At 41.7% G+C, this 23850-nt stretch overlaps 1 long non-coding RNA gene across 1 annotated transcript in view; it reads right to left on the bottom strand.

Annotated features, from left to right (window-relative positions):
- LOC132825304 (uncharacterized) overlaps nt 1-13543 on the bottom strand; it is a 45141-nt gene extending 31598 nt beyond the window's left edge. The window contains exon 1 of the long non-coding RNA XR_009645771.1: nt 13486-13543. This is a non-coding gene — a long non-coding RNA (uncharacterized LOC132825304). The remainder of the gene's footprint in view (nt 1-13485) is intronic.
- Nucleotides 13544-23850: the final 10307 nt, after the last annotated feature.

Here is a 23850-nt window from a genome sequence, read left to right as displayed (position 1 = left end):
CTGATTCAAAGTTAATTTCAATTTAAAATAGGAGCTGTAATAAAAATGACTGCAGGGGTCCTCATGATGGTACTGACTCATACAGATAGAATCACAGAATGATGCAGCATAGTAGGAGGCCATTTGTTTCATTCTCTGAACAGATGACAATTAGTTCTACTTGCCTTATTTTTCCTCATAGCCCTGCATATATTTTCAGCAAATTCAGTTTCCCACTGAAAGTCAGTATTGAATTTGTTTCTACCATCCTTCAAAACAGTTCATTCTAGCTCATAATAATTCACTGAAAGAATTCTCAACTTCCTCTAGTTTATTTCTTGCCAATTATTTTAAGTCAGTGTCCTCAGATTACTGATCTTGCTGTTCATGGAAAGAGTTTTTCTCCATCTATCCTCAATTTTGAACACTCTTACGTAATGACATTTGGACCCTGGAGGAATCTTGCAATGATGTCACAGAGTTGCTCTCCATTCAGTATAAAGAGCACAGTTTCAACAGAGTAAACTGATTGGAAGAGGATAGTATGAGAATGATAGACAGAAGCACATGTAGAGAATAGACTTTTAATAACTGCAAGATTAGAACAGGGAATATCTCAGATTATTATGTAACATAAATATTAGTGTTAATTTGCAATAAACAGTATTCTAAAGAAATCAAAGCCTGAAGACTGTTCTTGACTTTGCCTTCTCCTTGATTAATCTTGAACCCAAACTCTTAGATGCAAACAACAGAGTAAATGACAAATACACTGCTACCAAATCTCCCCTTCACTGTTTCAGGAAAACAATATCATCTTCTCTAGTTTTTGATATAACCGCAGTTCCCCATTCCTGATGCCACAATTTGAATTTTCTCTTTCCCCTCTTAAACATTTTAATGTCTTCCGACATCGTAGCACTCAGAATTAAACATATAAAATTATTTGACATCTAACCAGAAAGCATTGCAACTAGAAAATATAACTAAGTGATTCTGGGACAACATGAGACAGATAAAAAATAGATGCTGAGGTTTAATGTAAAATGTACTGTGTGAACATTGGTGTCTTTAATGGTGATTAAATCCAGCCTATACCAGTGAGAAAGCTTGCCAGATTCAGCACTGTTTAGGTAGTTAAGTAATGTCCGATAAGCTTCTTGTCTCATCAGGAGATTTAGCAGCTGCAATTCTGCTCCACACGAAAGTTCTGGCCAGTGGAAGCTCGAGAGTATTACTAGAGAACAAGGTTGACCACACATGAAGTTCTGCATCAGCAAGAAGGAGAGTGTTTTGTGTGTGCATGTGTATGGGAAGGGGGATTTGTTTATGGGGATCATGGAGAGGGTTGGAGTTTCAGACACAAAGGTGGGGTTGTGGCTTTCAGTCGCTACCCCTCCTCCACAAACTGTCCTCTCAATTGCCCCCAGATTGGGGTAAATGAGGGCCTACCCTTAGCATGGCAGGCAGGGTGCCCTGGACTCCCTATCAGGAAAGCAGTTATTTTTCTAATTTGCCAGGAAGGCAGGTGATCAGACCAGTGGCAATTTGAGGCATTTTAATGGTTGATAACTGACCACTTAAGGACCTTAGTTGGTGGCATATTGTGAAAGACACCTGTGAACTTTCTTATGCAGAACGTGATTAAAGTAGCGAGATGGATGCAGGTATTTTTCCAGTGGCAGGTGTTTCTCCAGTGCCAACCTGCTTTAATACACATGTTTCCTACACCTGCTCCATCACTTTGAGCGGAGAACATTCTGCTCTTCTTTAATCCTAATTGTTATCTAATGATCACCAGAAGGAAGAGTTTAGTGTGAGTATTGGAAGAGGACAGGATCAGGCTTAATTGTAATAAAAATACAATGCTGGAAATATTCATTAAATCTCCAGTGTCCATGGGTATAGGAACAGTTAACATTTTGAGTTAAATTTGGCTCTTCTTCAGAACTGTCAGAGGATAGAAAGGTAAAATAAGAAGAATACTATACATGTTGGAGATATAGCACATTTGCCAATCATCCCCAGATACAGGAAAAGTACCAGAGGATTGGAAGTCTGAAAATACTGTTCCATTATTAAATAAGGTATGAAGGACCAGCCCAAATAATTATAGACCAGTCAGTCTGACCTCAGTGATGGACAAATTATTAGAATCAGTATTGAGAGACAGGATTAACCATAAAGTTTTTACTATCCTCCTTTATATTTTTGGCCAGTTTACCTTCATACCTAATTTTTTCTCTGCATATTTCCTTCTTAGTTATCCTCTGTTGTTCTTTAAAAGCTTCCCAGTCCTCCATTTTCCCACTTATGTGTTATATTTTTTCTCTTTTTTCTTTATATGTTTCTTAACTTCCCTCGTCAGCCTCAGTCACCCTGCCTCCTTTTAGGATCTTTCTTCCTTTTTGGAATGAACTGATCCTGCATCTTCTCCATTATACATCCAACTCAGTATCCTATTCCCACTTTCTCCCAATATTCTTTGATCGCTTTAGCCATAAAAAGTTTAGCTATCTCCTTCTTGAAAATATTCAATGTTTTGGCTTTAACAACTTTTGTGGCAGTGAATTCTACAAGCTCACCACTCTGGGTGAAAAAATCTCTCTTCATCTCAGTACTAAATGGCTTACACAGTATCCTTCGTCTGTGACCCTTGGTTGTGGACTCTGTAGTCATTGGGAACATTCTTCCTGTGGCTATGCTATGTAGTCCTTTTAAAGATTTATAGATTTTTATGCAAACAAACGCACTCTTCTAAACTCCAGTGCATCAGGAATGGGGGTTACTGGCAGTGACCACCACTGTGGTGCAGGGTGTGCATTGTTAAGATTCAATGTCATGTGTTAAAGGACAGGGAGACATTATGTTCAATGTGGTGGGACTCCAATGGGGCCAGTGGTGGAGGGTGAATGTGTGGAAATGGGCTGTCAGGTAATTGGGGAGAAAGAGACTCAATGGGGCGGGTACCTGGTTACTAGTCAGAGTCTGGTGCTGATAGCGTCCATAATATGCTGCATTCCTGCCATGACTTTAGGGTGGCACAGTGGCTCAGTGGTAGCACTGCCGCCTCACAGTGCCAGGAACCCACGTTCGATTCCAACCTTGGGCGCCTGTCTGTGTGGAATTTGCACATTCTCCCTGTGTCAGGCTTCCACTGAGTACTCTGGTTTCCTCCAACTGTCCAAAGATGTGCAAGTTAGCTGGACTGGCCATGCTAAATTGTCCACAGTATTAAGGTATATGTGGGCTATCTGCATTAACCACAGGAAATGCAGGGTTACAGGGATGGGGTAGTATGATCGATCTGGTTAGGATGCTTTTTGGACGATCGGTGTGGACTTGTTGAGCTGAATGGCCTGTTTCCATAATTTGGGGTTGTATAATTCTGTTCCATGATACTTGTTCTTTAGATGCAAAACGTAAATTGCATAATTTGCATAAACGATAATTGCTGAGACTATGCCCAAGGTGAGTGGAGTCAGTGTCGGTTTGATGGGCAAAAGTGCAGGATCCACGTCTGCTTGATGCTAGGACAGTGAAGACACAAGTACATGAAATTTCATTTGCAAACTCCAACTACATTTCCTTTGCAATCATTTCTTTATCCATTTGCATTACATGTATGTGCTGTGATGTCAATTGTTAGTCAATGGCAAATTTCATCATGCCACTGGTGGTTGCAAATCAAATAATATCATCTCAATAATGCAGAAGTTAGCACCAATGACTTAAAAGGAGGTGAGCCATAGACTGAAGAACAATGATCTGAATATACAGCCTTTTGATTGAACTCAACATTGAGGTCAACAATTTTAGACCATCAACTCTATTTTTTGCCACATGCTGGCCTAAATCTTGTTTTTGCTTTCAGACCTATACTAAATTTCCCTCTTGATCTTTCACTTCCTCTACCTTCGCATAAAACCCATCACATTTCTATTCTTCTTCCATTCTGGATGAGAGTTGTCTTCAACTTGGAATAGTAACTTGACAGACTTGCTGAGTATTCCCACCACTTTGGCTTTTATTTCAGATTTCCAGCATCCACAGTATTTTATTTGTGTTTTGGTCAAATAGAATACTGACATCCCCCAGTGACAGATTGCCAATTTGGAATGGACCGCCTTGGTTGTATTATTACAAGGTTGGCAGCAACTACGTCTCCAATTAGACATGATGAAATGCCTGAAATATTGCTTCTTTTTAGCTAGAAACAAATTTGCTGGACAGTGATAGAAAAAGTACACTGTGATTTGTGAAATGTAACTATTGCACTCTGACAGATTAAAAAGATGTATCATTAATTGGAAGAGTATCAAGAACTCACACGCCAATACTTCTGCTTACAGAAGGAAGGGATCAGCTAGATAAAGTAATGAACTATGACTGATCGATTTTCTCAAGTACTATTGTAATAACACTATTTATCTTTGCTATCGCAGGAAGTAGTGAACATGCTGTACTTCACCACAACCTTAAAAAATACTTCATGTAGTTTCCAAACAGGTTTCTGACAATGGAAGATTTTATTTTGTATAGAATTAAAATTGTGGATGGGGTCTGGAATAGGACTGGAACAAGCAATGTTCCATGTACCCCACAGAGAGACAGGCATAATTGGGGTCCATGTGGTCCATGTCCACTAATTATTTTTTGTTCATTTGGAAATTTATGATTACTTTGTGTTTCTTGCCATTGTGCTCATCTATGCAAAGTGTGTAAATGCTATGAACTACACATTTTCAACCAGTGTAGGCAGTATAAACACCTACAAAGAGCACATAGCAACACAGGAGCTGTCTGTGTGCATATATTCTTAAAATGGCAGGACATAATGAGAAAGCAGTTAATAAAGCATCTGGAATCTTGGGCTTCATAACTGAGTACAAAAGCAGGGTAGTTTTGCTGAACATCTATAAATTCTCAGTAAATATTATGATTCCAGACTTGACCACAACTTTACATTATGATTCTAGACAAAACCACCAAATTATGTCATGATTTGGAGATGCCGGTGTTGGACTGGGGTGTACAAAGTTAAAAGTCACACAACACCAGGTTATAGTCCAACAGGTTTAATTGGAAGCACATTAGCTTTCGGAGTGACGCTCCTTCACCTGATGAAGGAGCGTCACTCCGAAAGTTAGTGTGCTTCCAATTAAACCTGTTGGACTATAACCTGGTGTTGTGTGATTTTTAACCAAATTATGTTATGGTCTCATGAGGAACCAATAATTATTTATTTTCAAAATAGACAAAAGGTGGGATCCAAGAGACTTAAAGAAAATAAAGCCACATGTTTTCATGGTTTAGAGCAGCAAGGAAAGTAGATTGATCTAAGAGGTAGTGCTGAAAGAGCCTCAACTTATCTAACAGGTTTGAGATTCACTTGAAGGAGTAGTGCTCTGAAAACCTATGATTTCAATTGAACCTGTTGGACTATAAGCTAGTGTCATGTGACCTCTGACTCTGGCCAAACTCTCAGTCTCCCAACCCTGCACAGCTCAGTGTTACCTCCCTTCACAAACAGGACTGTCTGGGTAGCCCCTTGTTTCTGCCTGCCCCACAGAACCCATCTCTTCCTACCTCAACTTGATTTTTTTTCTCCCCTTGTCCAGTCCTTTCTCACTTACATCATGATTCCTCGATGTTTTACATCAGTTTCAGAATTTCCAATTTGCAGCCTCCAGCTGCCTCGTTTTCACCATGAGCATGCAATCTTTTTACACGTTCATTCTCCATCAGGATAGTCTCAGGGCTCTCCACTTCCTCCTGGGAAAGAATGGCCTTACTGTTTGCATACACCACCTCTGCCTAGCTGAGCTTGTCCTCATCTTGAACAACTTGTATTCTAATTCCTCTCACTTTCTTCAGGACAGAGGGGTGGCCATGGGTATCCACATGGACCCCAATTATGCCTGTCTCTCTGTGGGGTACATGGAACATTGCTTGTTCCAGTCCTATTCCAGATCCCATCCACAATTCTAAATTTGGTGCATTGGAGATATCATCAGTGCTGCTTCATACTCTCATCTGGAATTGGAAAAGTTTAACAATTTTGTTTTTAATTTCAACCCCACTCTCACCTTCACCTGGTCCATCTCTGACTCATCCCTTCCTTTCCTCTATATCTCTGTTTCCATATCTAGGGTTATCCACTATATACCCACCGATTCCCACAATTAACTTGACTATACATCTTCAAACTCTGCCTCCTGTAAAGACTTTACTCCATTCTCACAGTTCTTCTGTCTAAGTCGCATTTGTTCTGATAATGCCAAATTCGACAAGGGAGCTTCCAAAATGTCCACCTTCTTCCTGAACTGAAGATTCCCCAGCACCATAGTTGACAAGGCCTTCAGCCAGGTCCAACCTATGTCCCACACTTCAACCCTCACTCCCTCTCTTCCCTCCCACAACAGTGGTAGGAACGTCTTGTCCTCACTTACTTTCACACCAGCATCAACAGCCAGAGGATCATTAGCTGCTATTTCCACCACCTCCAGCAGGATGCCACCACCGGCCATATATTCCTCTCCCCTCCCTTGTGAACCTTCTGCAAAGACCGTTCCCTCTGGGACACCCTGGTCCATTCCTCCTTCACTCCCAACATTCCTGCACAACCACATAGCACCTTCCCCTGCAAAAGCAGATATAATATCTGCACGCTTACTTCCCCCCTCCTCAGTATCCAAGAGCCCAAACACACCTTCCAGGTGAAGCAGCGCTCTCTCTGCACTTCATTCAATCTAATCTACTGCATTCACTGCTCAAAGTCTGGTCTCCTCTCCATTGGGGAAATGAAGCATAGACTGTGGGACTGCTTCACAGAACACCTATGTTCTGTCTGCAAAAAAGACCTTGAGCTTCCAGTTGCCTGCCACTTTAACACACCACCTCGTTCTCTTGCCAATATGTCTGCCTCAGGTATGCTGCAGTGCTCCAGCGAAGCTCAGCACAAGCTATATGACAGCACCTCATTTTCCACATGGATCCTCAACAGCCTTCTAGATGCAGTATGGAGTTCAACAATTTAAGGGCTTGAGGCACTTTCTCCCATGTTCTTACCCCAACCCCCAACCCCCAAACACCAGGCCTTGTTATCACATGGTCTGGTATTATAACCCGTTGTTAGCCACTAATAGTCTCCATTAGTAGTTATCCATTCTCCTAATCATTATCATCTCCTTAGTTTGTCTAACTGTTCTTCTCTCTCCTTGGGCTCTATCTCCACCTATCCTTTAGTCCTTAATCTCTCCTCCAACCCAATCTTCTCTATAAAAAAAAATTGTTCTGAGGAAGGGTCACTAATGCGAAACACTAACTCTGATTTGTCTCCACAGATGCTGCTAGACCTGTAGAGCTTTTCCAGCAATTTCGGTTTTTGTTTCAAATTCATGGGGCATTGGCATCAGTACTGGAGAAGAAAAGAGCTTTTTCAATGGGACAGTGCTCCTCCTGAATCATACTGGGGCCAGAGTCCTGGCAAATTAAAGAACTATGTCTGTGGATAGAGCTTTAAACTAAATAGTGAGGTAGGGTGCAGATGCAGTTGCATGGAAAATTATGGAAAAAGTTAAAGAGTGTGGGTTGGGGGCTCAGCAGAGGTTATTAAAGTTTCCAGAACAAGTAATATGACAGAGTGTAAGGAAAGGATCAGGAATCTAACTTCAGGCACAAAAGGTAAGGGTTCGTCAGGAATAAGAGAGAGAGAGCCAAGCCGGCTGAGATAAAAGGTAGGGAGGAGGGACTAGGGGGAGGGGCGATGGAGGTGGGATAGGTGGAAGGAGGTCAAGGTGAGGGTGATAGGCCGGAGTGGGGGACCTGAAATTCACCTGGACTGTCTCAGACTCCTCCCTCCCCTTCCTAGACCTTTCCATTTCTATCTCGGGCGACCGACTCAACACAGACATCTATTATAAACCGACTGACTCCCACAGCTACCTGGACTACACCTCCTCCCACCCTGCCCCCTGTAAAAACGCCATCCCATATTCCCAATTCCTTCGTCTCCGCCGCATCTGCTCCCAGGAGGACCAATTCCAACACCGCACAACCCAGATGGCCTCCTTCTTCAAGGACCGCAGATTCCCCCCAGACGTGATCGACGATGCCCTCCACCGCATCTCCTCCACTTCCCGCTCCTCCGCCCTTGAGCCCCGCTCCTCCAACCGCCACCAAGACAGAACCCCACTGGTTCTCACCTACCACCCCACCAACCTGCGCATACAACGTATTATCCGCCGCCATTTCCGCCACCTCCAAACGGACCCCACCACCAAGGATATATTTCCCTCCCCTCCCCTATCAGCGTTCCGCAAGGACCACTCCCTTCGTGACTCCCTTGTCAGATCCACACCCCCCACCAACCCAACCTCCACCCCCGGCACCTTCCCCTGCAACCGCAGGAAATGTAAAACTTGCGCCCACACCTCCACACTCACTTCCCTCCAAGGCCCCAAGGGATCCTTCCATATCCGCCACAAGTTCACCTGTACCTCCACACACATCATCTATTGCATCCGCTGCACCCGATGTGGCCTCCTCTATATTGGTGAGACAGGCCGCTTACTTGCGGAACGCTTCAGAGAACACCTCTGGGCCGCCCGAACCAACCAACCCAATCACCCCGTGGCTCAACACTTTAACTCCCCCTCCCACTCCACCGAGGACATGCAGGTCCTTGGACTCCTCCACCGGCAGAACACAACTACACGACGGCTGGAGGAGGAGCGCCTCATCTTCCGCCTGGGAACCCTCCAACCACAAGGTATGAATTCAGATTTCTCCAGCTTCCTCATTTCCCCTCCCCCCACCTTGTCTCAGTCGGTTCCCTCAACTCAGCACCGCCCTCCTAACCTGCAATCCTCTTCCTGACCTCTCCGCCCCCACCCCACTCCGGCCTATCACCCTCACCTTGACCTCCTTCCACCTATCCCACCTCCATCGCCCCTCCCCCTAGTCCCTCCTCCCTACCTTTTATCTCAGCCGGCTTGGCTCTCTCTCTCTTATTCCTGATGAAGGGCTTATGCTCGAAACGTCGAATTCTCTATTCCTGAGATGCTGCCTAACCTGCTGTGCTTTGACCAGCAACACATTTGCAGCTGTGATCTCCAGCATCTGCAGACCTCATTTTTTACACAAAAGGTAAGGGGACAACAATGAGAAAGGGGGTGGTTGATGCACTGGGGGTGTTGTACATAAATGCATACAGTACACAAAACACGATAAGTGAGCTTGTAGCGCAGATAAAAATTGGTAGGTATGATGTTGTGGGTATCACAGAGATGTGGCTGGAAGTGAGTCAGGGCTGGGGAAGAAACATTCAAGGATACATGTCCTATCGAAAGGATACTGAGCTGAAAATGTGTTGCTGGTTAAAGCGCAGCAGGTCAGGCAGCATCCAAGGAACAGGAAATTCGACGTTTCGGGCACAAGCCCTTCAAGGATAGGCAGATGGGCAGAGGGTTTGCAAGATGTGACATAGAATTTATGGTATAGAATCCATGTGAGTAGAGTTGAGGAAACTCAAAAGAAAAAAGACCTTGTTGGGAGTTGTGTATAGGCCTCCCAGCAGTAGTCAGACTGTGGGGAAGAAAATAAATTAGGCAGGTAGAAAGGCATTATTACAATAATTGTGGGGGACATCAAATAAGCAGTGTGGACTGGAAAAATCAGGTTGGTAGCCAATTTCAAGACAAGGAATTCATAGAATGTCTGCGAGACTGCTTTTGGAGCAGCTTGTGGTAGAGCCAACGAGGTACAAGGCAATGGATGTTATGATGTGTAATGAGGCAAACTTGATTGGGGGTTGAAAGTGAATGACAATGACCATTATAAGACAGAATTCACCTTGCAGTTTGAGGATAAGCTGGAATCAGATGTAAAGGCATTATACCTGAGAAAAGTAACTACAAAGACATGAGGGAGGAGTTGGCCAGATTTGATTGGAGGGGAGCCTAGCCGGGAAGGCAGTGGAGCAGCAATGGCAAGGGTTTCTATGAGACAGCGCAGAAATTCATCCCAACGATAAAGATTTATTCTAAGGGGAAGATGAGGCAACCATAGCTGATAAGGGAAGCCGGGGACAGCATAAAAGCAAAACAATAAAACGATAAAATATGCAATGTGGTGAAGATTAGTGGGAATCCAGAGGATTAAGAAGTCTTTAAAAACTAGCAGAGTATAATTAGAAGTGCAATAAGGGGGGAGAAGATGAAATACGAGAGTAAGCGAGCTAATAATATAAATGATGATTTCAAGTGTTTTTAGATATCGACAAGATAAAAAAGGGGCAAGAGTGGACTGCCAGAACAACACAATAGTGTTAAGATTCAGTTTAGGGAACAAAGAAATGGCTGAGGAACTGAAGAGGTACTTTGCATTAGTCTTCACAGTGGAAGACACTAGCAGGATACCAGAACTTCAAGACAGTCAGGGCCAGAACTGAGTGTAGTGGCCATCACTAAGAAGGAGATGCTAGAGAAGCTGAAAGGTCTTGAAGGTGGATAAATCACCTGGACCAGGTAGATTACACCCTAGAGTTCTGCAGGAGATTGCTGAGACGTTTGTAAGGCATTGGTGATGATCTCTCAGGAATCAGTGGAGTCAGGCAGAGTCCTGACCTTGGTTGTTGTTAAGATACTAAAGTCCATTATTAAGTTAAGATTGTGGAGTTTTTGGAAGTTCATGGTAAAATACATCTGGGTCAGCATGGCTTTGATGATGGGAGATCATGCCTGACAAACCTGTTAGAATTCTTTGAGGATATAATGAGCAGGTTAGTCAAAGGAGAACCAGTGGACGTGATCTACTTGCATTTCAGAAAGGCCTTTGACAAAATGCCGCATAGGAGTCTGCTATATAGTATAAGAGTCCATGGTGTTAGGGGCAAGATGCTGGCATGGATAAAGGATTAGCTGACTGGCAGGAAGAAGTGAGTAGGGACAAAAGGGTCTTGACCAGTGACTAGTGGAGTTCCGCAGAGGTCCATGTTACGACCACAACTATTCACATTATACACTTCTGATATGGACAAAGGAACTCAGGGGTTTGTTGCTAAGTTTGTAGATGACACAAAGATAGGTGGAGTGACAGGTAATGTTGAGGAAGCAGAAGTACTTTGACAGGCTAGGAAAGTGGGCAAAGGTGTGGCAGATGGAATACAAAGTGGAAAAGTGTGAGGTTAAGTACTTTGCTGGGAAATATAGAAGCATAGACTATTTTCTAAATGGTAAAGTGCTTTGGAAATTTGAAGCATAAAATTACTCAGATTTCCTAGTGCAGGATTCTTCCAAGATTAACATGCAGGTTCAGTTGGCAGTTAGGAAGGCAAATACAATTCAAAAGTGGTAAAATATAAGAGCAGGGATATACTGCTGAGGCTATATAAGGCTCTGCTCGGATAGCATTTGGAATATTGTGAGCAATTTTGGGCCCAGATCTAAGGAAGCATGTGCTTACCTTGGAGATAGTCCAAAGCAACTTCACAAGAATGACACAGCATGAACGGTTTATCATATGAGGAGTGGTTGAGGATTCTGTGTCTGTACTCAATGGAATTTAGAAGGATCGGGGGTATCTGATTGAAACTTATAGAATACTGACAGGCCTAGATAGAGTGGTTTGGAGATGATATTTCCACTAGAAGGAGAGGCTAGAACCTGATGGCACAATTGCAGTGAAGTGAAGACCTTTTAGAACTGAGATGAGGAAGAATTTCTTTGGACAGTGAGTGGGTAATATGTGGAACGCATTATTTGTATTTGTCAGGTACAGATAGGTTCTTAAAAAAGCAAAAGAACTGAGGATGCTACAAATCAGAATCAAAAATAGATATTGCTGGAAAAGCTCAGCAGGTTTGATAGCTTCTGTGAAGAGAAATTAGAGTTAATGTTTCAGATCTGGTGACTCTTTCTCAGAACTGAGTTCTGAGGAAGGGTAACCGGACCCAAAACTTTAACACAGATAGGTTCGTGTTTGATAAGGAGATCAAGGGTTACAGGGATAAGGCAGGAAAATAAGATCGAGAAACATATCAGCTATGATCGAACGGTGGAGCTAACTCGATGGGCTGAATGCCTAATTCTGCCCCAAATCTTATGGTCTTTTTATTTTTTTCATAACCTCAGATGTGCAGAAATCCTCTTAAATGCAGTAACATAGGCAATAATAAGCTTTTACAAACAGCAATGAAAAAAAATTGGAGGGCAAATATTGGCCAGGATACCAGAAAGAATTCCTATGATCTTCACTATGCTATAAGCCAAACTAAGTATGGATAGATTCTCTAGTTCAGTTAGTAATCTACAGTTGATAAAATACAAGGTCATTGCACACATACTGTACATAGCTTTTCTCAGAGCAGCTCAACAGTCCAGATCCAATTGCATTATCATCCATTCTATAGTCAGCGTGAACTATCAGAAGGGTGCACCTCTGAATACTGCATGACATGCTTGGTATGCTTCCTCTGTGCCAAGCAAGTGATTGGGCTTTAACAGCATACTATTGTAATCCTAAATGGACAAGGACTGCAAAGTACTATTTAACCATTAAAATGTAGTTCTGTCAATGATGGAGAGGCTGTCACCTAATGTTAAATCATTTCAAGTTGATATTGATTTACATTAAATTTTATTGTTTATTCATTGCCTGGAAAACATGGTGAACAATCAGAAGCTAACAAGCACATTGGTGGTTATAACAAGATGGAGGCAGTTTCACCTCTCAAATGTAATGCCAGTATCTCCAGCAATGGATTTTCTACCTATGCATCAAATATTGTCTTTGAATTCCCTCAAGGCTTTGTTTATTGCCCTCACCTCCTCCATCTATATGAATCCCTTTGCAACATTATCCATAAAGATAGATTTACCTGCCACACAACTCCTCTATCTTTTTTAATCTCTTTACTCTCGGTGTCAACAGAATGCTTGCAGAGGAGCAACATTTCCTCAAACATTTGGAGGACTAAAGTCATTAACTTTGGCAACAGTGACAGACTCTGCTTCCTTGGCAATGACTACATCCCTCAAATGTCACTGTCACTGGTTTGATTAGATTGTTCACAATCTCAGCAGACTATTCAATCTTGAATAGAGCTTCCAGACCCACATCTGCTCTATTGAAAAGACTACCCATATCCACCATGCCTCAATCCACCAGCCCTTCATCCATGGCTTTGTCATCTCATAATCAATTACTCCAATGCTTTCTCAAATAATTTCCTCTGCAAATGTTACATCTCCCAAAGCTATGCTGCTTTAATATATCTTGTACCAGGCCTTACTCACACATTTCTCACGCTTCTGTTGCCCTAAATTTGTTCTCCATCCGCAATTTAAAATCCAAATTTTGTATTTGAATCTCTGCATGGTCTTGCTCTTCCCTACCTTTGTTACTTCTTCCAGCCTTGCACATTCTCATTCCATTTGCTCTTCACAAGCAATTATACCTTAAATGGTGCAGCCCATGTGAAATTCACTCCTTAAAAACGCTCACCTCACAATCCTTCATTGATCATTTCCTCATTCTTTGGTGGAGTCTCTATTTTTGTCTGGATACACAGTTCTGAAGCTGAGGGAACAATTTCCTTGCTTAAAGATTTTTTTTTACAAATATAAGTGGTCATTGCACAGAAACTATTAAATATTTAAAATTACTAACTTAACTTTTTCCTGGTAAAATTACAGAGCTTGTAAATATGCTGTAAATAAACATTGTTTACTCTGTTGGCATGTTAGAACCTGCTGGGTGCACAGTGCACTTGAATACCAGGATTTTATTTTAAGAACATGGATGATTTTCCCATGGCAAATTGCTTACGGTTCAGAATCCCCTGAGACATTATTCAAAGTGTATTCGTCTTCCATGTGTAATTTTCTTCAGTCTTGAGGTCATTTCCCATAATTTTCCATGGGACTTATGCAAGTACAAATAGATTCACATCAGGCAATTATAATTGCTGGTATTTACTTGACAACAAAAAAGAAATCACTGACCTCTTACGTAAATCCCTCATATCAGCATATTCCTTTCTTTGAATTCAATGTCCACAATACATAACAAAAAATATACATACAGACATTTAAAACTGTGATGCAGGATTTCAAACATTAAATTCAAAAGTATTTCTTGAAGTTTATTTGCATATTTGAAATTGTTTTTTTCCAGAAATATATTGGTGAAAATTGGCGTATATTAGTTATGTTCATAAAAATACTTTTATCAAAAGAGAAAACGACGCATTTTATGAACTAGCACTGTACACTATGCATGCACATAATGTGTGTATCTGGAGTGTAAAACTATAGGTATGTGCATGAACATGGACGATGTATATGCAGGTACTGTGTGTTTATTAAGGGATGGTGGTTATTTAAATTATGAGTACAATGTTTAAAATATGAATGTAATGCCTCTTACAGTCTTTCATAACACAGCAGCAATGTCTGGAAGTATAGTGTATATATACACACACACGCGTGCAACTCACCTCTCGATTCCCCAAAGCCAATCATAGGTGTGATGGAATGCTCCTTACTTTCCTCGTGACCACTGTGTTGTCATGAATGCTCAGGTGGGGATGATGGTGGTGGGACAGGGTGGAGGGCATGGGGATAGGAGGAGGAAGAAGTGTAAAAGGGCAAAAATTGCAGGAAATTAATGAAGGCAATAAACAAGTATTTCTGCAGCCATTGAAATTACTCTGGGATGGTACAGCCTCCTGGGTGCCAGGGTCAAGGACGTAATGAAAAGGATGCAGGGCATTCTGAAGGGGGAGATGAACAAAGCAATTGTTCCATGTTTGAATCAATGACATAGAAAGAGAGAGAAATGAGGTCATACAAGCAGAATTTAGGGAGTTAGTTAGGAAATTGAAAAGCAGGACATCAAAGGTTGTAACTTCTAGATTACTCTTGGTGCCACACAGTAATGATTTTTTTTATTGCCCAGGGGGCAGAGTTAAACTACTTTGTTGTGGGTTGAGTCAAATGTAGGCCAGACCAGATAAGCATGGCAGTTTCCTTCACCAAAGGACATTGGTAAATCAGATGGGTTTCTCCAATAATCAGCAATGAATTCATGGTTATTATTAGACTCCCAATTCCAAATATTTATTGAATTTAAAAGCATCTGCTTTGGCGGGATTCAAACCCAGGTCCCCAGAACATTACCTGGGTCTCTGGATTAACAGTCCAGCAATTATACCACTGGGCCAAATGTTAATTGAGATAGTTTTATTTCAAAGTAGTGTGGGAACAAAATTCTTCAACTGCATTTTCAGCAGGTATGTAAAAAGCCTAACATGGTATGGGGCCATACTGGACTTAATATTCAGAAATGAGTCCAGGTTGGTACAATTACAACCATTAAAAGGCATCTGGATGGGTATATAAATAGGAATGAGGTAAAAACAATGACTGCAGATGCTGGAAACCCCATTCTGGATTAGTGGTGCTGGAAGAGCACAGCAGTTCAGGCAGCATCCAAAGTGCAGCAAAATCAACGTTTCAAGCAAAAGCCCTTCAGGGCTTTTGCCCCAAACATTGATTACGCTGCACTTTGGATGCTGTCTGAACTGCTGTGTTCTTCCAGCACCACTAATCCAGAATATAAATAGGAATGATTCTCTAACCCTATGGTTCGTTGACAGGTAAAAGGCATAACAGGAGGGAAGCATTTTGGAGACAGCGATTGTAACTCAGTTAGATTTAGGATAGTACCAAAAAACATTACGAATAGATAAGGAATAAAAACTCTAAACTAGGGAACAGCTAAGTTTAATAAGATAAGATATGGTTTAACCTAAGCAGACAAGGAAAAGTTACTTGCAGGTAAAACTGCATCAGAGCAGTGGGCGGCATTCAAGGTGGAAATAGCAGAAGTACAGGGCAAATATGTTCTTGTATAAACAAAAGGAGTGACCAAGATCGGAGAATCTTGAATGTTGAGCAACATAAAGTTAGCATCAAGGAAACAAAACTCATACCAAATGCTCAGGGTTAAAAATAGCTGAGTCGAGAAAAGTATTAAAAGTACAGAGGGAGAATCTTAAAAAAAGGAAATCAGAAACACAAACAGAATGCATGAGAAAACACTGACAGGCAGAATAAAGGAAACCATTTTCTTTGAAAGAGAATAGCTAAAGAAAAACTACGGGTCTTAGGGAGGCAAAGGTAAACTGTAAGAGACCCAGAAGACATGGTCACAGTCCTAAATAAATACTTTGCATCAATTTGTTAAATGTGGGTCATTTTTGACAAGCTGAAAACGTGTTGCTGGAAAAGCGCAGCAGGTCAGGCAGCATCCAAGGAGCAGGAGAATCGACGTTTCGGGCATGAGCCCTTATTCAGGCTCATGCCCGAAACATCGATTCTCCTGCTCCTTGGATGCTGCCTGATCTGCTGCGCTTTTCCAGCAACACATTTTCAGCTCTGATTTCCAATCTGCAGTCCTCACTTTCTCCTAGATAATTTTTGACAAATTTGGTTCAATTTGTTTGAGGAGGTAGCAAAGACTATTGATGAGGCTGATGCATTTGATATGTTCTGCATGGATGTTAGCAATACTTCTGATAAGTTTCCTTATTGCAAACTGATCAAGAATGTAAGAGCCTCTGGGATCCAAAGCAAAGTGGCACAATGGGTCCAGAATTAACTGAGAAGCAGGAATCAGAGGCTGATGGTGAGGAGAGATCTTGTTATGACTGGAAGTTTGTTTCCAGTGGTGTTCTGCAGTGCTGGGGCCCTTGGTGTACATTAATTGTCTGGACTTAAATTTCAGGGGTGTGATCAAGTAGTTATGGCTGACATGAAAATTAGTAGGATGATAAATAGTGAGAGGGTAGCTGTAAACTGAAGGAAGATATCGATGGGCTGATCAAATGGGCAAAGCAGTGACAAACAGAATTCAACTCTGAAAGTGGGGGCTTATGCATTTGGTGAGGGCTAGTAAAGCAAGAGATTACACTGTGAATAATAGGGCCTGAAAAATACTGAGGTCAGATGGAAGATGGTGTACATATCCACAGATCCTTTAAGGTTATTGGGAAGGTAGATAAGGTTGTTAAGAAGGCAATTGTCCATATGCCCCTGTTAGGTGAGGCACTGAATATAATATCAGACAGGTTATGCTGGAACTCTATAAAACTCTGGTTAGGTCACAACTGAAGTCGTTTGCTGTTCTTATGATCATTTTATAGGAAGAATGTAATTGGACTAGAGAGGCTGCAGAACTGATTTACCAGGATGTTGTCTGGTCTGGAGGTCTGAGCTAGGAGGAAAGATTGGAGAGGCTGGTGTTTTTTCCCCTGCAGCATTAGAGGTTGAGAGAGAGCCTGAGAAAGATACGTAGGTTTATGAGAGGCACAGTAAGGGTGGATAGAAAGGTATCTACAAAAGGTAATTATGAAGGACATTTACACCACTTTAATAAATGTTTGATTGGTTACAAAAAGTCAATTTGATCGTAACTTGGCCAAAAGTGAATTTGCTAAAGCAAAATTAACTTATTTGGCCCATGCTACGGAAGAAGGCTACATAATACCTAGAAAAGCAAAGGTAGGGGCTATTTTGGATTTTCAACAGTCAGGAACTCCTTGTATATATTTAAGACTGAGATAGATAGATTCGTGATCTGTAGGAGAATCAGCAAATATAGGAAAGGACAGGGAAACAGACATGAGGAATGCTGGATTAGCCATGATCCTACTGAATGGAGGAGTAGGTTTAAGCAGCTGCATGGCCTACTCCTATTCATTTTTTTAATGGTCTCATAAGAACAAAATGAGACACTTTAGCAAATTCCATCAGAATCTTTTCTGAATTTCAGCACTGTCGTGTTCCTTTGACATATTTGTTTTTTTAAAAAAAGCAAGAAATTTAAATAGATAGTAGAGTGTCGCACTGCCTTTGACAGCTTGAAAATTTGTATTGCTTACCACATTGGTTTTAACAGCACAAAATTATGCCAAGCCATTTAAACAGACTGTCGATGCCAGTGATGTCAATATTAGAAGTGTTTTTTTCAAACACGAGGATGAGATGGGATTCGAACAACCAGTCAGTTACTTTTCACAAAAACTAAGTTCATGCCAGCATAAATATTTAATCATATAAAAGGGATCGGAGTACAGCATTGTTTCTACAATATTTTGAAGTCCAACAACTCTGCAGAGGTTGCTATTTAAATAGATCATAATCTGCTAACCTACTTAGTAATGATTTGTGCCAAAGAATTTGAGACGGTTTGATTGGAGTTTAATGTTAAAAACTTATAATTTGAAAGTCAATTATACAGCAGGAAGCAACAATGTTTTATTGAAAGCAATTATAGAGGAAAACGTTTTATGGTTTTTTTCATGAATGTACATCAACAGCCTCTTGTGAATGCATTCACATACTGACCTCCACAGTTTAAACAAAACAAAATTTAAAGCTTATGGTCTATCAAGCCAGGTTTAATTCCAATATTAATATCAACTGGAATCATAACTACTATATTGCCATTCCTTCATTGTTGCTGGGTCAAAATCCCAGAACTTCCTAACAGCATTGTGGGTGTACCGATGACACCTTACCCCTTCACCATTGGACTTCCTCAAGTCAAAACAGCAGCTCATCACCCACCTTCTGGAGGATAATTAGCAGGTTGAGATGGCCACTGGAGTCACAGAGTCAGAGAGATGTACAGCATGGAAACAGATCCTTCAGTTCATCCCGTCCATGCCAACCATATATCCCAACATAATCTCATTCCACCTGCCAGCACCCGGCCCATATCCCTCCAAATCCTTCCTATTCATATAACCATCTAGATGCCTTTTAAATGTTGCAATTGTACCAGCCTCCACCACTTCCTCTGGCAGCTCATTCCATACACCCTCTGTGTGAAAACGTTGCCCTTTAGGTCTCTTTTATATCTTTTTCCTCTCGCCCTAAACCTATGCCCTCTAGTTCTGGACTGCCCCACCCTAGGGACGAGACTTTATCTATTTATCCTAGCCAGGCCCCTCATGATTTTATAAACCTCTATAAAGGTCACCCCTCAGCCTCTGATGCTCCAGAGAAAACAGCCCCAACCTATTCAACAACTCCTTATAGCTCAAGTCCTCCAACCTTGGCAACATCCTTGTAAATTTTTTCTGAACCCTTTCAAGTTTCACAACATCCTTCCAATAGGAAGGAGACTAGAATTCCACATGATATTCCAAAAGTGGCCTAACCAATGTCCTGTACAGCTGCAACATGACCTCCCAACTCCTGTACTCAATATTCTGACCAATAAAGGAAAGCATACCAAACGCCTTCTTCACTATCCTACCTACCTGCGACTCCACTTTCAAGGAGCTATGAACCTGCACTCCGAGGTCTCTTTGTTCAGCAACACTCCCTAGGATCTTACCATTAAGTGTATAAGTCCTGCTAAGATTTGCTTTCCCAAAATGTAGCACCTCACATTTTTCTAAATTAAATTCAATCTGCCACTTCTTAGCCCATTGGCCCACCTGATCAAGATCCTGTTGTAATCTGAAGTAATCTTCTTTGATGTCCACCACACCTCCAATTTTGGTGTCATCTGCAAACTTACTAACTATACCTTTTATGCTCACATCCAAATCATTTATATAAAGTATTGGACCCAGCACCAATCCTTGTGGCACTCCACTGGTCACAGGCCTCCAGTCTGAAAAACAACCCCCCACCACCTCCCTCTGTCTTCTACCTTTGAGCCAGTTCTGTATCCAAATGACTAGTTCTCCCTGTATTCCAGGAGATCTAAACTTGCTAACCAGTCTCCCATGGGGAACCTTGTCGAACACCTTATTGAAGTCCATATAGATCACGTCCATTGCTCTGCTGTAATCAATTCTGTTTGTTACTTCTTCAAAAAACTCAATCAAATTTGAGAGACATGATTTCCCACACACAAAGCCATGTTGACTATCCCTAATCAGTCCTTTCCTTTCCAAATCCTGTAAATCCTGTCTCTCAGAATTCCCTCCAACAACTTATGAATAGGATGGGTTTGGAGAGATATGGGCTGGGTGCTGGCAGCTGGGACTAAATTAGGTTGGGATATCTGGGCGGCATGGACAGCTTGGACTGAAGGGTTTGTTTCCATGCTGTACATCTCTATGAATCAATGACTCTATAATTTGCTCACCATCAATGTCAGGCTCACTGGTCTATAATTCCCTGGCTTGTCCTTACCACCCTTCTTAAACAGTGGCACAACATTAGCTAACCTCCAGTCTTCTGGCACCTCACCTGTGGCTATCGATGATGCACATATCTCAGCAAGGGGCCCAGGAATCACTTGCCTAGCTTCCCACAGAGTTCTAGGATATACCTGATCAGGCCCTGGGGATTTATCCACTTTTATGTGTTTCAAGACATCCAGTATTTCCTCTCTGTAATATGGACATCTTTCAAGATGTCACCATCTATTTCCCTGCATTCTATGTCTTCCATGTCCTTTTGCACAGTAAATACTGATCCAAAATACTCGTTTAGTATCTTCCCCTTCTCCTGCGGCTCCACACAAAGGCCGCCTTGCTGATCTTTGAGGGGCCCTATTCTCTCCCTCATTACCCTTTTGTCCTTAATATATTTGTAAAAACCCTTTGAATTCTCCTTCACCCTATTTGACAAAGCTATCTCATGTCCCCTTTTTGCCCTCCTGATTTCCCTTTTAAGTATACTCCTACTGCCTTTATACTCTTCTAAGGATTCATTCGATCTATCTTGTTTATACCTCTCATAGAATTCTTTCTTTTTCTTAACCAACCCCTCAATTGCTTTAGTCATCCATAATTCCGTACATCTATCAGCCTTTCCTTTCACCCAAACAGGAATATACTGTCTCTAGACTCTTGTTATCTCATTTCTGAAGGTTTCCCATTTTCCAGCCATCTCTTTACTTGCGCACATCTGCCCTCAAATCAGCTTTCGAAAGTCCTTGCCTAATACCGTCAAAATTAGCCTTCCTCCAATTTAGAACTTCAACCTTTAGATCTGGTCTATCCTTTTTCATCATGACTTTAAAACTAATAGAATTATGGTCACTGGCCCCAAACTGCTCCCCCAATGACACCTCAGCCCTGCCTTATTTCCCAAGAGTAGGTCAACGTTTGCACCTTCTCTAGTAAGTACATCCACAAACTGAATCAGAAAATTTTCCTATCCATACTTAACAAATTCCTCTTCATCTAAACCCTTAACACTATGGCAGTCTATGTTTGGAAAGATAAAATCCCCTACCATAACCACCCTTTTATTCATACAACATTATTCACTAGAGAAGTCCACATCACAACACACAAACACAGTTTAAGCAGCAAACTTATTTTGAAGTATGGAAAATGCAGGAGAGGAAAACTTTTAAGAACACTGCTAGGGTTTGGAGGAGTAAGTTGACCGCATTCTACAGTTTATGTATAATTAAAAACAATTTTTCGACTGATGTTGAAAATTTGTACACCACTGGATGCAACTTTTATTCTGAAAGTCATCTTGTAAACATTTTGAATGACAGAAGTGGACAAACAGGAAGTAGAAAGATTTCACATTGTAGCACAAAGTCCATAAGACCATAAGACATAGGAGTGGAAATTAGGCTATTTAGTTCATCAAGTTTGCTCCACCGTTCAATCATTGCATTCTCAAGTGAACTTTAACAATAGGTGCCATGTTGGTCCAAATAATGTATTGAAGGTGTGAGGTGCCCTGTGTGAGGCTGTCTGTGCTCCAATGTTCAGACTAATTCACCACTTAAAAATGCATTTACAGAATCTTATATGGTTTTATGGAGTTTTTGAGCAAAATAAGATGTAATTCTGCAAGTACAAATTTACCTCACAAATGTACGTGTGTGTGCGTGGGGTGTATGAGTGTCTGTGAGAGTGTGTGTGTGTGAATGTGAGTGTAAAGGGATATAAATCTTTGAAAGGGTGCGTGTGAGAGTGTATGTGCAAGCATATGAGAGAGAGCTTGTGTATTAGAGAGAGTCTGCGTGAGTGTATGGGTCTGTAGGAATGTGTGTGCTGTGTGTGCGTGTGTCTGTCTGTCAGTCTGTGTGTGTGTAGTGCAGAGGGGTCACCTGTAGTATGACATGAACCCAAGGTCCCAGTTGAAGCCATCCCCATGGGTATCGAACTTGGCTATCAGCCTCTTCTCGGCCACTTTGATGGTCACCTGAAGCTCCGAGGTGGAATGTCCTGGACCACTGAAGTGTTCTCCAACTGGGAGGGAACACTCCTGTCTGTTGATTATTTGTGGTGTCCATTCATCCGTTGCCATATCCTCTACTTGGTCTCACCAACGTACCATGCCCCAGGGCATCCTTGCCTGCAGCATATCAGATAGACAACGTTGGCTGAATCACATGAGTACCTGCCATGTACATGATGGGAGGTGTCCCCATGTGTAATAGTGGTATCCATGTCGACACTCTGATACGTCTTGCAGCATCTACTGTGACAAGGTTGTGTGGTGTTGTCCGGAAAGCCAGGCAGTTTGTTGCGAACAATGATCTGTTTGAGGTTTGGTGATTGCTTAAAGGCGAGGAGTGGAGTCGTGGGGAAGGGGTTGGCGAGGTGCTCATCCTCATTGATAATGTGTTTTAGGCTGTGAAGAACATGGCGTGGTTTTTCGGCTCCTGGGAAATACTGGACAACAAAGGATACCCTGTTAGTTGTAGCTTGTGTCTGTTTCCTGAGGAGGTCATTACAATTTCTCACTATGGCACATCGGAACTGGCAGTCAATGAGTTGAATATTGTACACTGTTCTTATGAGGGTATCCTTGTCAGAGAACACTTCAGCAGTTCAGGACATTTGACCTCGGCGCTTTGGGAGACCACTCTCCAAGGTGGACTTCAGGACAGGCAGCAACACAAAGTGGCCAAGCAGAGACTGATAGCCAAGTTCGGTACCCATGTGGATGGCCTCAACTGGGAATTTGGGTTCATGTCACACTATACGTGACCCCACTGCACTACACACACACACTCTTACAGACCCATACACTCACACAGACCCTCTCTCATATGCTCACATGTACACTCCCATATGCACCGTCTCACAGACTTATACCCCTTTACACTCACACACATACACACACTGTCTCATAGACACTCTTACCCTCCGCGCACACACAGCCACATACACGTATACATTTGTACTTACAGCTTTACATTTTATTTTGTTCAAAAACTGCATGAATCCATGTTAGATTCTGTAAATCCCTTTTTTAGATTAAATTAGTCTGAACATTGGGACACAGACAGCCTCACACAGGGAACTTCACACCTTCAATGCATTATCTGGGCCAACATGGCACCTATTGTTAAAGTTTGCTTGAGAATGTAACTTTAAGAAAGTTCTGGAATTTACATATGAAAGAACTGAAACCAACATGTCCATTCGAAAAGATGAGAGACTTAACAAACAATCCAGGTCTTTTTCAATATATAATTTCAGTTACATAACACTGTAAACTTTTGCTATGAATTCTGTGTCCTACAATCTTATACTCCACAACCACCTGATGAAGGAGCAGCATTCCAAAAGCTAATGCTTCCAAATAAACCTGTTGGACTATAATCTAGTATTGAGTGATTTTTAACTTTGTACACCCCAGTCCAACACTGTCAGCTCCAAATCATGAGTGAGGGAAATGATCTCGTATCTTTTGAAAAACCAATGGAGGCTTGATAAAATAACAAAAGAATTGCAGTGAGGATCTGAGGATCCATTGAAATGTGGACTGAATATTTTAAGGTATTTTGTACTTGTTATTTTCTGGATGCCACAGTAATCTTTAATGTAAGTGTTTATTGTCTGGCTGTAAAGTCAGTTCCTTA

Source organism: Hemiscyllium ocellatum, chromosome 20, assembly GCF_020745735.1.
Source record: "Hemiscyllium ocellatum isolate sHemOce1 chromosome 20, sHemOce1.pat.X.cur, whole genome shotgun sequence".
Lineage (NCBI taxonomy): Eukaryota > Metazoa > Chordata > Chondrichthyes > Orectolobiformes > Hemiscylliidae > Hemiscyllium > Hemiscyllium ocellatum.
Note: the sequence above shows the minus strand (reverse complement) of the source record. Positions and strands in the feature narration are given on the sequence as shown.